Below are 9113 nucleotides of genomic sequence, written 5' to 3' on the forward strand. Positions count from 1 at the left end.
AAGTGAGGAAGAAACTATTCTCTGTATCGCTATCTGGTAAAGCGGCGCATTGGTATAAATTACTGGATAATGGGGATTCTCTTGAGTGGAATGATATTGTGCCCCGGTTTTATTCTAAGTTCTATCCTCCAAGTGAGATTCACAAAGATCGGAATCGCATATATAATTTTTGGCCTCATGAAGGAGAGAGTATTGCCCAAGCGTGGGGGAGATTGAAGTCTTTAATGCTCAAATGCCCCATTCATGAGCTTCCCGGTAATATTATTATTGATAATTTCTATGCAAGACTTTCTTTTCAAGACAAGACCTTGCTGGATACTTCTTGTTCTGGATCATTTACACGCAACAAGGAAGAGTTTAAAAGGGACCTTCTTAATCGGATCCAAGAAAATACCGAAGGATGGGAGAACGACAAGGATAGAGAATCAGGTATAATTTATGATTATAAATGCATTGAAGCTTTTATGGATACTGATAAATTTCGTAATATGAGTGCTACTTATGGTCTTGATTCTCAAGTTGCTGCAAACCTTTATAAAGCTTTTGCTTCTCATTATGAATTGCCTAAGAAGAACTTTGATAAGTATCATGAATCGTATAAAGATAAAATTGATTCATCTATAAATAAATGTGTTGTAGTTGAAACTGTTGATCATGTTATTCCTGAAGCTTATATTGAAAAAACTCCTTTCCCTGCTAAAATGAAGGCCCTGCTAAAATGAAGGAGTACTCTGTTATAAATAGTGCGGTTCATAAAAGTGAAAAGAAACCTATAGAACCTGAAGAACAAATAAAAGTTGAACCTGCTGTTGCAATTGTTAAAGATCTTGTGACTGAAAATGTGGAAGATGGTCATATTATTTTCTCGTGAAGATGCTTCTAATATTGTTTCGCATCCTAATATGTCTAGGAAAGCTAGTGTTCCTATGCTATCTCGTTAGAATTGGTGATCATTGTTATTATGGATTATGTGATATTGGTGCAAGTATTAGTGCTATTCCTTATGAGCTTTACACGGAGATTATGCACGAAATTGGTTCTTGTGAACTTGAAGATATTGATGTGGTTATTCTGCTGGCTAATAGAGAAACTATCTCTCCAATTGGTATTATTCGAGATGTGGAAGTTCTATGTGGTAAGATTAAATATCCTGCTGACTTTTTGGTACTTGGTTCCGCTGCTAGTAAATATTGTCCTATCATTTTTGGTAGACCTTTTCTAAATACTTGTGGAGCTATTATAGATTGCAAGAAAGAGAAAATTTTGACTAAATTTGCTGGTGAATCTTATGAGTTTAACTTCTCTAAATTTACCAAAACTCCTTATAAAATTGATTCGCCTAATAGTGATTTTAAAGTTGAACAAGTGTGCATCTATTGCTCTTGCTCCTAGTAATCCTTTGCAAGCAACATTTGGAGAATAGTGAGAGTGAAGTTTTTAGGGAAGAAAGAAATGAGCTTGATGAAATTTTCCTTCGTCAACCTATTCTTAAGAATGATTTACCGGTGGAAGATTTGGGTACAACACCACCACCAAAGGAAGATCCTGTCTTTGATTTAAAACCATTGCCTGATAATCTTAAATATGCTCATATTGATGATAAGAAAATATATCCTGTTATTATTAGTTCTAAGCTTTCGTAGTTTGAAGAAGAAAGGTTATTGGAAATATCGAAGAAACACCGAGGTGCTATTGGCTACACTCTTGATGACTTGAAGGGGATTTCTCCCTCTATTTGCCAACATGCCATTAATATGGAAGATGATGCGAAGCCTCGTTGTTGAACCTCAGCGTCGTCTAATTCCTAAGATGAAGGATGTGGTAAGAAATGAGGTATTAAGACTCCTTGAAGCTGGTATTATATATCCTATTGCCGATAGTAGATGGGTTAGTCCTGTGCATTGTGTTCCTAAGAAAGGAGGAATGACTGTTGTGCCTAATGATAATGATGAGCTCATACCTCAAAGTGTAGTTGTAGGTTATAGAATGTGCATTGATTATCGAAAAGTTAATAAGGTTACTAAGTGTAACGGCCCCGGAAAACCCCCTATTAGATTTGCTTATGCCTTTTCTTTTATGCATCATCATAACATCATGCATCATATCATCCATATTTTTACTACATAAAATTATTTTTATAAACCCCCCCTTGTCTCTTCCTTTAAATAAAACCCTAATCTCTCTCGCCCTCATATTACTTATTTTATAATTAATATTTTCCCAACAAAGAAGTTTTTGAATATAATGTGTGTCGGGGGGAAGACCCCGGGTAGGGCAATGGACGCAGAGCAGCCGGCTGGCCACTGGCCGGCTCGCGGCAAAGGCCGGCTGAGGAGCAGCCGGCTGGCGCCGTGGCCGGCTGGTCCGGAAGCCGGCTGGCTCTAGGTCCTAGTCGGCCCGGCTACGGCCGCCAATGCCGTAGCTGGGCCGGCTTCTACAAGCCATATCCGACCGGGGGTTTGTACCTCGGACCGACTCGAGGCCGGCGAGTCTTGTACTGGAAGGAACCGGGTTGGTGATCCGGGTTCCCAAAGTCCACGCTGACTTCATCTTCCGTAAAGCGCGGGGCACTGTGGAGCAATAGTGCCACGCGCCGGACAGGCCATCATGGCCAACGACGATCCATACTGGCTACAGTGGCTGATGGCGACAGGGACACCTCCTCTCCATACCGCTGACCTCGGCAGCCGGATGGGACAGGCCATGAGGCCTCAACGGCTCCTGACGTTACTGCCTCGGGAAGGAGCGGAAGCCGGAGCCGGCCAAGCCGGCCAGTAAACTATAGGGTCTTATATGTAAAGTGCCGGTGCCTATATAAGCCGCACTACCCCCTCTCGTGTAGGGGATCGATCATTCTTACTTCATTCCACCCTTAGCGCTGCCCTGTGAGAGAGACCATCGTCTCCCTTAGCCTCATCATATACACTCTAGCAGGAGTAGAGGTTTTACCTCCATCAGAGGGCCTCGAACCTGGGTACGTTGCCGTGTCACTCGTGCCCATACCCGCTTCCGGATACCGCCGTGAGATCCCTCAGGAACCACCTTCGATTAGCCACCCTATGGCATATGCCGTGACGATACCACGACAATGTGTTATGTTTTTATTACAATAAAATAAATATTTTGAAACCATTTTTAAAATCCCTCTCTCACCTTTGCCTCAAACTCAAAACAGTTTTAAAAATAAAGGAGAAAAGAGAAAACCCTATCAACCCCTAACCAGGCCTCTCTCTCCCCCTGGCCTTCTTTTCTTTCCTGGAGAGGCCCAGTGCCAGCCCAGCTAGCTTGGCCCACCTTCCCTCTCCCCCCTTTCTTCTCCAGCCCGAAGCGGTCCAGCCCACACTTTTCTTTTTCCTCTGGCCCGAGCCCATCTTCACCTGCATGTACCGGTTCGATCCTCCCCTTGTCGTCATCCTCGTCTTGGTCACGCGAGGCGCGTGAGCATCTCCTGGCCGTGGTCCTCACCACCACGCCACCACCGCACCACCTCAACCACTCTCCCTCCCTTATCTTAATCCTCTCCTACCACGCGTACCTTCATGGGCACAAGAATTCCTCTCCTACCTCACCGACGGTGTGCTGCCTGATGATAGAGTCCAGGCCATGCAGATTGAGAGAAGGGCCAAGGCCTACACAATCATCAACCACCAGCTGTACAAACGCAGCGTAAGTGGGGTGTTCCGGCGGTGCGTCGAGCCGGCTGAAGGGATTGAACTCCTACGGGAAATCCATCAGGGTGAGTGCGGCCACCACGCCTCCTCCGAGCCATAGTGGCCAAAGCCTTCCGGCACGGTTTTTATCGGCCGACTGCGCTCAGAGACGCAAAAGAACTGGTGAAGAAGTGCAACGGCTGCCAACGCTTTGCCAAGCAAAAGCACACGCCGGCTTCCGCCTTGAAGACCATCCCCATTACTTGGCCATTTGCCGTATGGGGCTTGGATATGGTGGGCCCATTCAAAACAGCCCGAGGCGGCATGACTCATCTCGTGGTGATGATTGACAAATTCACTAAGTGGATCGAAGCCAAGCCAATCAAGAAGCTGGATGGCTCCACAGCCGTCACATTCCTCAAGGAAATAATCGTGAGATATGGCTACCCCCATAGCATCATCACCGACAACGGCAAGCAACTTCGCCGAGGGCATTTTCAAACGCTATTGTGGGGAGATGGGGATCCGAATGGACCTATCGTCCGTGGCGCACCCGGAGTCAAACGGCCAAGTGGAGAAAGCAAACGGCTTGATCTTAGCCGGCATCCGGCCCCGGCTGGTGGAACCGCTTGAGCGCTCAGCCGGCTGCTGGATCGAGGAACTGCCCAACGTGTTGTGGAGCCTGCGCACGACGCCAAACCGCTCAGTCGGCTTCACACCCTTCTTCCTCGTATACGGGGCCGAAGCCGTCCTGCCGACTGATATCGAGCACGACGCGCCAAGGATCAAGCTCTACACAGAAGCCGAAGCCAAAGAAGCTCGCGAAGATGGAGTCGACCTGGTTGAAGAGGTCCGGCTGATGGCCGAGTCCAGGTCTACCATATACCAGCAAAGCCTCCGACGCTATCACAGCCGGAAGGTCCAGTCCTTAGCATTCCGAGAAGGAGACCTAGTGCTCCGGCTGATCCAACGGACAGCCGGACAGCATAAACTGTCATCCCCATGGGAGGGTCCCTTCATCGTGAGCAAGGCAGTAGGCAACGATTCCTACTATCTCATAGATGCCCAAGAGGCTAAGAAAAACAAGGCAAACAAAACTGACGAGGAGACTAAACGTCCCTGGAATGTCAGGTTGCTTCGACCATTTTACACATGAGAGCAGGAACGTATGTATCCCTTGTATCCCTTTTGTAAGCTATGAAAAAGCATGCGCCAAGAGCGCCGTTTCCAACAAGTTTTTCGCGTACTCTACTTCGTTTCGCCAATTGGCTTGAACCCTTTCACGCGGCCGGCTCAGTAACGTGATCCGGTTTCCGACAGCCGGCTTCCGATCCAGCTACAGACCGCAACCCGGCTGTCCGGCTGGCGGGAGTAAGGCCTAGGGAGCCGGCACGCGAAAAACGACTAAGGGAAAGAGTAAAAGCGAGTTGACTTGCAACTTTTCATAAAAGTGCCGGATTGCCGAATTCAGCTCGTTCGACTGAAGTATTGTCGGCCTCCCTCAGCGGCCCGCTCTTGATCCGGCGATGGATCGCAAGTCGGACGTACGACCGGCAAGAGCACAGCCAAAGAGTGGGGCGGATGGGAAAAAGCGAACAAGTCGAAAGAAAGCAACTCGGCACACAAATGATTAACAAACACATTAAAATGTGACCTAATAAAAGAGATGATAATATCCATACATATGCACCCGGCATCCCGGGGATTTAATATATTGTCTTGGACAAAGCAACAACTAAAAGACAGGTAAATCAAGGGCCAGCTGGAGGAGCGTCAGAGGAGCCGGCTGCCGGATCGTCTTCGGGCACGTCTTCCGCCTCCTCATCTTCCATCTCGTACTCCTCATCAGACTGAGGGTTCGGGTCCGCGGCGAAGAGGCTTTTGTCGACGAAGTCGGCGATGGCGCTGGCTCGGGCAAGCCGGGCGGTCTTGAGTTCAGCCGGGAGCTTGTCCTCCACGTCGGCTCGCCGGTACTCGAGCTGCCCCAGGTCCACCTCGTTGTACCAGGAGAGGACAAAAGACAACGCCATGTCGGCACCAGCGCGCGTGGCAGACTCCTTCCAGTCGAGGAAGCGATCCGGCGCCCGCTCCATCAAAGAGGTGAGGCCGGAGATATCTTGCGGCACCGCCTCCGCGGGCCACAGCATCGGGACCAGCTCCTCAGCCGCCTTCCGGAGCTCCCAGCCAAGCTTGGTGATGGGCTCGACGCGGCGACATGGACGCCATGTAGTCCTCCATCGTGAAGTACTCCGAGCTGCCCTCGCCGCCGCCCGCCTCCCGGACTCGCGCGCAACGCCAACGGCTGCCAAGGCCGCGTCCCGCGTTTCCGGGAAGGCCGCTGCAAGAAGAAGCATGTCGAAGCCATCAAAGCCGAAATAAGCTGAAAAATGCAAATTTTCGAAGTCCTAAGTAAGCCTCGGCGGCAACCGGCACGAGCCGACCGCCCCCAGCCCGAAGATGGAGATTCCGAAGCTCTAAGTAAGACCGGCGGCAGCCGGCACGAGCCGACCGCCACCAGCCCGAAGATGGAGATTTCGAAGGATAAAGAAAGCCCGGCGGCAGCCGGCAAGAACCGACCGCCCCCAGCCCGAAGATGGAGATTTCGAAGGATAAAGAAAAGCCTAGCGGCAGCCGGCAAGAACCGATCGCCCTCAGCCCGAAGATGGAGATAGCGAAAAAGATAAAAGTTTCGCCACCGGCTACCAACCTAGGCCGGCAGCCGACAGCCGAAAGCCGGCAAAGAGAAGGGAACATAGAGGCACTCACCCGACAAGCCGCGATCAAGCGCGCCAATCTCCTCCGTCCAGCGTTTGGCAGTAGCCGTCAGCTCCGTGGACTTGGTGGTGACCTCCTCCTGAAGCGCAAGCCGCTGCTTCTCCACCTCGGTCAGCCGCCGGCTCGGATCATCCACCTTCTCCTTCTCCGCCGTCCTAAGGGAGGCGAGCTCAGTGAGATGGTTCTGCTCCAGCTTGCGCAGCCGCGTCAACTCCCCCTCAGCCACCTTGAGCTTGGCGGCTGCAGATCGGCCCGCCTCCTCGCTGAGGGCGCACTGGTCGCGAGCAGCCCGGAGATCCGCCTCCAGCCGCGGGACCTTTGCGGCCTCAACTGCGAGGCAGCCGGAAAGAAACGTCAGCCAACGAAGACTAAAGAGAAAAAAGACATCGAGTCGGAAGAAGCAAGATTTTACCCTTGACGGCCTCCAACTCACGAGCCAAGCCGGCCCGGTCCAGCTTGGCCTTGTGGTAGTGGGTCACGGCGCGGTTGTACAGATTGGTGCGCCGATCCGCCACAGCCTAAGGAAAAAAGAAAAATCAGTATGCTAGGCGAAACCCGGACCGGCTCCAAGCAGCCGGCCCATGCCTCGGAGGGCTACCAGGATGATAACCAAATCAAAAAACAGATGAAGCTTACCTTGCTGGCTTCCTCCACCTTGGCGAGGTTGGCCGCGGCCTCGGCAGCCCTAGCCTTGAGGTTGGTCTGCAGGCTGGAGAAGAACATCTCCACCGACGCTTGGCCGGGGTTCCCCTCCCGGCTGGTCACCTCATAGGAGTCGGCGCGGAGCCACGCCTGCTCCATAGTGCCAGCCGAGCCAAGGCTGGAGTCGGAGGCGGACGGCACATGCAGGAGCAGGGCGCCCTTGGCCACGTGCAGGCCTTGCGGCGACGCCGATGGGGTTCCCGTCCTCACCAGCGCGCGCGAGTCGGCGCCCTCCATGCGCGCCAGCTCATCCCTTGCCGGCTCCTGCCTGGCCGGCTCCCCCGTAGTCGGCTCCGGTGGTGGCGGCGCTCTGGGCGAAGCAGATGGCCCAGTCGGCGCAGCCATCTCCGGCGCCTGAGGTGCCCCCTCCGGGATTTCATCCAACACCACCACGCTCGGCCCGGCTCCGGCTCCGGCCGCAGGCGGCGCAGCCCTGCCGGCTCCGGCTCCGGTCGCGGGCGGTGCAGCCCTGCCGGTTCCGGCTCCGGTCGAAGGCGGCATGCCCCGGCCGGCCCCAGCGGCTGGGTCCAGAAGACGAGTCCGGCGCGGGAACAGGTCATCCCGCGTCGGCTGGCGCATCGGCTCGACCCGCGTGCCGCGATCAGGCGCTGAGGCCAGCGGCACGGCGAAGGTAGGCGCCCCTGCGGGAGGCGGAGTACCCGCAGGCGGCGGCGGCATAGGCGCGTGCGGTGGAGGCTGCGGCGTCGACTCCCTCCTTTGTCGAGGAAGCGGCGACACAACGCGCGGAATCTGCCGGGAGCCGCCGCCCTGGGAAAACTTGATGGGAGCCCTAGCCGAACAGATAAGGAAAAGATAAGCATAAAAAGTAAGGAAAGAAAAGGAATCAAACAAAAGAGAAAAGAGAACTCACCCGGCCTGCTCCGGAACCTTCTTCGGCTGCAGCCGGCGGAGCTTCTTCGCCTTCGCCTCCTGGGCGGCGGTAGAGCGGAGGTCGCCGGCTCGCTTCTTCCCCTTGGGCGCCGAAGTCGCCGTGGTGCTTGGCGGCTTCGCGCGCAGGGGAACGGCGGGGATTGGCCCCGTGGTGGACGTCGCCGGCTCCTCGTCCTCCTGCTGCTCCGGTGAAGGGGGCGGATTGTGCTCCCCCTGGCCGCCTACGTCGGGCGCCTGCAGCAGGTCGTCGTCGCCAGCCTGGTCGCCGGCTTGGTCAGCCGGATCGGCGTGATCCGGCGTCCATCTCCTCGTCGCCGGGTCGCCATCCTCGACGTTTTGGCGGGCGAAGAGCTAGAAAAAACAGAACATGAGCAAACAACAAGCCGGAAGTCGGCAGAAGAAAACGGAAGTCGGCCTCGCAGCCGCAAGCCGGAAGTCGGCGGAGACACAAAACTTACCAGCTCGGGTGGGTGGTCCCTGTCATGGGGCGCCCGCCCGTAGTTCCACTCCTCAGGCATGTTCGCCTTGGTGATGTTGTTCACCCGGCGGGCGACCTGGGCCTTGGAGACCAGCGCCGTGGACGTCCGGTTCGGATCGAACCGGCCGGACATGTGCCCGATTTTGTGGGTGCGAATCTGGAGCGGCAGCACCCGGCGCTCGGCGATGGTGCATAGGAGGTCCTCGGCGGTCAGCCCGTTCGCGACGGCCGCCCCCAGGAAGTCCCAGAGCTGATTCACCTCAGCATCCGGATCCGTCGTGCGGGCGTTGTAGCTCCAGTTGATCCGGCCGACTGGAGGAACCGGGTTGAACTCCGGAAGGTTGATCCGGTCGACGAGCTGGCCCTCGTTGCGCACGTAGAAGAACGACATCTGCCAATTCTTCACCGAGTCAACGGTTGGGATCTTGGGGAAAGGCGTACCGGGCCGAGTGTAGATCGAGGCGGCGCCGCAGGCCCGCAGGCGGCCCTCAGTAGTTTGAGCCTTCAAGTAGAACAGCCGGCTCCAGAAGTCGATGTCCGGCCACAAGCCGGCGTAGGCCTCCATGAACGCCACATAGCAGCTGAGGAGGATGCAGGCGTTGGCCGGCAGATGGTGC

This window comes from Lolium rigidum, chromosome 1 (genome assembly GCF_022539505.1).
Source record: "Lolium rigidum isolate FL_2022 chromosome 1, APGP_CSIRO_Lrig_0.1, whole genome shotgun sequence".
Lineage (NCBI taxonomy): Eukaryota > Viridiplantae > Streptophyta > Magnoliopsida > Poales > Poaceae > Lolium > Lolium rigidum.